General features: G+C 38.5%; 1 long non-coding RNA gene across 1 annotated transcript; it reads right to left on the minus strand.

Moving 5' to 3' along the window:
* Positions 1 to 1475: 1475 nt before the first annotated feature.
* LOC141367269 (uncharacterized) lies at positions 1476 to 3594 on the minus strand. The gene is made up of 3 exons (XR_012371569.1): positions 2811 to 3594; positions 2311 to 2399; positions 1476 to 2049 (listed from the first exon to the last, which is right to left on the minus strand). It is a non-coding gene; the product is annotated as an uncharacterized lncRNA (long non-coding RNA).
* Positions 3595 to 5035: the final 1441 nt, after the last annotated feature.

Here is a 5035-nt window from a genome sequence, read left to right on the forward strand (position 1 = left end):
TGTACATTAACAATATTTGGATGATGCAAAACATCATTTTGGCAGAGTGTTGTGGACAAATAAATGGAAATAAATCAGTAAAATTAGGTAAAGAATATTTTTTCAAATATAAACATATGTTGTATTTGTAACAATATTAAGTGGGTTGAAAATCTGTAGGGTTGCGCTTTGGTGCAGTAATTACAATATGTTACATTTGGCAGTTGTGTATGTCCATCTATAGATGCCATCATATAATGTCTTTGTGAGTGTTTACGTCATCTGAAGTCTTCACAAGTGAGACTGGATCCAAACTGAGATGTAAGCTCTCGTTATCTTATGATGTGTAGTATCCTGATGGACAAAAACAGAAAAGCAAAATGAGAATGATTAGGATTGCTGCTGTTCATATTATTTCAAGCAAAAGCTCATTTGCGCATTTATTATTTAATTACTGAAGAACAAGGTCATAAGAATTTAGGAGTAAAATGTGAAAAAGCCTTGTCTTTTTATTGTATTTTGTTAAAGAGCAATTATGGTCCGACTCATGATTTTACATTTACTTTGGTGTGTAAGTATGTATTAGTACATGTTAACGGTATGTGTAAACAATGAGTAACAATGACTTTGTATTGCGTGAGGCTGCCTAAACCTCCATGTCATTTCTGGCTTATAACAAATACCACAACAATGCCTAAAAGCTGCTGTGTGACAGGGTGTGGAGCTAACATAGCCTGGCTCCGCCCTCCTACGTGCTTCCACTTAATTTTCATTTCGCTTTTGTACAATGTCTGGGACTGCTGTGTAGAGTTTCGTTTTCTCCTGCAAAAATCTGCAGGACCAATCAGCGAACAGAGGTTGTGCGTCAGTTTGAGTTGTCATTCAGTAATGGCAGCGGAGAAAGACGTGAGAAAAGCTATTCGGTCCGTTGTTGCAAAACTGCCGAATATACAGAAGTTAAAGCCGGAGCAAGAACAATGTTTGCTAAGTTTTGTTGGTCTGATCATTCAAACTTGATGTTTCCAGCCGGTTTTGGCGCATGACATACGTCACGACCACATGTTAACAATTGCCTATGGCAGATCCTGAGTGACTCTGGGCAGATCCAATAGTTTTAAACTTCAACAGAAGACCCTCCTTAACGGAAGTAACACTCTGCAATGGAGCGTGGCCAGACTCCCTGTACAAATGAAATGAATGTACGAGAGTCTGGTTGGACCAGGCTTGAGCTAACAAGCCAAAAACCCAGAAATAAGATTTTATAAGCTGTTGACACAAAAAAAAACTAGCGTTTCAAAGACACAAAACTGGATACAGGCAACTTGTCATAGTACTACTATAATTAGAACTATGCACAGTTGCCCACTGTAGGGAAACATACTCAGCGATCCACTTTTGTCTCCCTAAAGGCTGAGTTTTATAGCTTGGTACTAAAACCTTACTTCCTGGTTTTTCAGCGTGCTAGCTGTAGACTCTGTCACGCAGCAGCTTTCAGGCATTGTTTTGTTTTTTGGTTATAAGCCAGAAATGCAATATAAAGTAAATTGAGATGGTTGGATTGTTTTCCCCCGGTGGGCGTGGTTTTCTAATAATGCGCTGTCTGTATAATTGCTCCCGCTTTTACTCATAGCCTACAAATGAACTCCTGTCAGCATTGCATTGTGACCGAATCTTTCAAACAGGAGCGTCACATTTCCGGCTGACGTCAGACATATTCAGGCCAATCACAACGTACATATTAGCTGGCCAATCAGGGACACAGCGCATTTCAGATCGATGAGTTCTGTATAAAATCAATGCGTTTGAGGAAGGGAGGAAATCTAAAGCTATAAAAATGTATGTGTTTTTAACCGTACACCACGCAAACACATTGCATATTATACCAAATACACAAAATAACATTGTTTTTTACCAATGAAATTGGATGCACTTTATAAATAAACCACAACCTTTAACCAGCAATGTATTAGTTTGAGGTTGTACTTACTAGTTATGAGATTCATAGCACCTTAGAGATGTTTTCTGACAGGTCTGCTTCGACTCTGCTGCACGGATATCAGCATGGAAAATCTACAAACATAACATGCAATTTGTCACAAAGCAATCAATATTGATTTAAAAGATGTGAAACACTGAAAAGAAAATTAAAGTATACAAAATATAACATAATCTATGTTTTTAGGTTTACTTGTTCATTTAATATTGCTCATATGGTGCCACTCACGTTTGGATGTTAAAATCTTCCTAGAATAACTGCTATAAACGCAGAAAAATGGCAAGATGCATGGTAATATGTTGTGAAAAAAGTGAGTTAATATGCTCTCAACCTGCCTGAGTTTAAATCTCTGTCTGTGGCTCCCTTCAGAAAATGTTGAAATCTTTCAGCTTTTCTTCTATTATAGAGGTTATTTTGGTCACTCCTAAAATAAAATAACAACTTTTTGTATATGTTTACGATAAAACATGTGTTTGTACTAGTTTCACCAAATACTCACGCTATATTAAAGTTTTTTCACCGTTTAACTGTGCAGTACATTGCATATTTTAGGCTAAACAAAGTAGCATAAGTTACTTCCAATAATGCATTGACAACCTGAACAAAGCTATCACATCATCTCATCAACACACGAAGTTGCTTTTTAAAAAGCCAAAACTTAATAAACAATGCAAAAGCTATAGTCACCCTAACATTATCACTTTTGAAAAGCATCCACATGCTAACAGAAGACAAAAAAACATTTCTATGAAGTAAATATTCAACACAAGCGTTTCTGTTACGTGTCAATAATAGTTTTGTGTATTATTTGTGTATTTTGAGGGACTAAACTTACCTGAAAACAGTAAAGAAACCCGTGAAAGAGGAGCTTCGTCAGTCCCACCTCATGGTAATCCGTATTGAGAAAGAAGGCTGTTCGACTTCCTGCCTGCGGCCCCGCTAGAACTGACAGACGGATGACGTTAAAGTGCCGCGAGAGCGAGACGAAATTACACTTCGTATGAGTTCTCGAATCGTTCTCGCGGTACTTTGACGTCATACAGCTGTCGGTTCTTGCAGCGCCGCATGAAGTCGAACAAGCCAAAAGGGGCACGTGTTCGGTGCGCACAACACACGCGTCATGGCAAATTCACACATTGACATAATCACTACAACAATTTAAAATCTCCTCAAATGATTATGAAATCACTAACTCGTGTTTGTTTGTTGTCTATATATGTCCAAATTACCACACCTGCACGTGGACTATATTGTATTAAACACTATCTCTCATTTTTTATTTTATCCTTAAAATTCTTTTAAACTGAAATATTAAAAAAATGTATGCATTTCGTTAAATAAGCCCTATATGCAGTCTCATATTGTTTTTCGTGTATTTTCTTAAGATTTTTATAATTCTTAGTTTCAGTACCTAGCAGTTTGCCACTGGTGTACCAACGGTGGTCCAGCAGGGGCAGGCCGCTGGTGGCTTGCCACCCAAGAAACGGCAGCAGACCGACAGCTTTTTTACGTTGGTCGGTTTGCCGAAGGTGCCCCGACGGTGGTCCGACCGCGTCAAGCCGCTGACTTCGTGCCACCCAAAAACCGCCGGCGGACCGTCAGGTCATTGTTTGCTGGGATAGTATGTTAAAGAACTGGTGAATCGTTTTTTTAACCAGTTCTTTGAAACAAACTGGCCGAAAGAACTTGTTCACAAAAAAGGGCCGGACTTCACATCACCAATTTGCCAGTGCACTGTTGCTCATCAGCAACACCAGGTTTTGGGGTGTGCTTAAGATGTCTGCTAATTGGCCCTGAGTGATAATAAATACAATAACTAAATGCCAAATGTTATAGCCATAGGTATTTTTTAGTATTACACAGAACACCTGCAAAACACATTAATCATAGTAGGACTTGTCAACCTCCGGGTCTTGGTCCACATGCAGACCAAAAAGCAAGCTCGTCTGAACCCATGCAGTCCATACCTCCTGCGGCTGGTCTCAAGCAACTGACTGCTTGGCTAATAGAATGCATGAATGTACTGATGACGTTGAATGACTGGTTTTGAACAAATGTTGCATTGCTTATCAATAAGTTAATTAAACGTTATTTTATTACCGTGATGCTGAGCCAAGGCTTGCAGCCTCGGGTCTGTTGTTAGCCATCTTTCACCTTTCAACATGCGCGTTAGATCATCAAGAAAAAGCATCTTAATTTAAGAATTTTTAGATAGTATTTTTGTCTTGTTTTCAGTAAAATCACTGGTTTCCATGTTTTGTGGGGACATTCCATAGATGTAATGCATTTTATTCTGTACAAACTGTATATTCTATTCCCCTAACCTACCCCATTCCCTAACCCCAACCATCACAGAAACCCTTCTGCTACTTCACATTTTCAAGAAACTTCATTTTGTTTGATTTATAAGCTTGTTTCCTAATGGGGACATCAAAATGTCCCAACAAGGTCACAAAAACAGTGGTATTCCTATCTTCGTGGGGACAATTGGTAATTACCAGGTACACACACACACACACACACACACACACACACACACACACACACACACGCACGTATATAAAGATAGATAGATAGATAGATAGATAGATAGATAGATAGATAGATAGATAGATAGATAGATAGATAGATAGATGATATAAAATGATAATATTTGTCTAAATTTATATTAGTAAGGTCTATAAGTTCATCTGGTAGTTTCCCTTTGCTTGTTTAAGAAAACATCAGAACTTTTTTCTAGCTCATGATATGTGCAACATGTATATTGTCCATTATCATACGCATTGACTTAGTGACATAAAATAAACATTTAGGTCATTGTAATTCAACTCATATCTGCAAAGAGAGATTTTGTCAACTGTTTTGTTATATTGCAGGAATCAACGTCAACCTCAGCCTCATCCGAGTACATTGCTCAGGCAATTGGTGGTAGGCCTACAACATCAAGGCCGGTCAGACAGAGAACACCTAGGGTTTCTAGGGGAAGGGGTGCTAGACTGGATGCTGAAGAAGAGAGGAGACTGCAGGATCTTCAGGAAAGACGCATCAATGAAATGAAGG

Source organism: Misgurnus anguillicaudatus, chromosome 2 (assembly GCF_027580225.2).
Source record: "Misgurnus anguillicaudatus chromosome 2, ASM2758022v2, whole genome shotgun sequence".
NCBI classification, from domain to species: domain Eukaryota; kingdom Metazoa; phylum Chordata; class Actinopteri; order Cypriniformes; family Cobitidae; genus Misgurnus; species Misgurnus anguillicaudatus.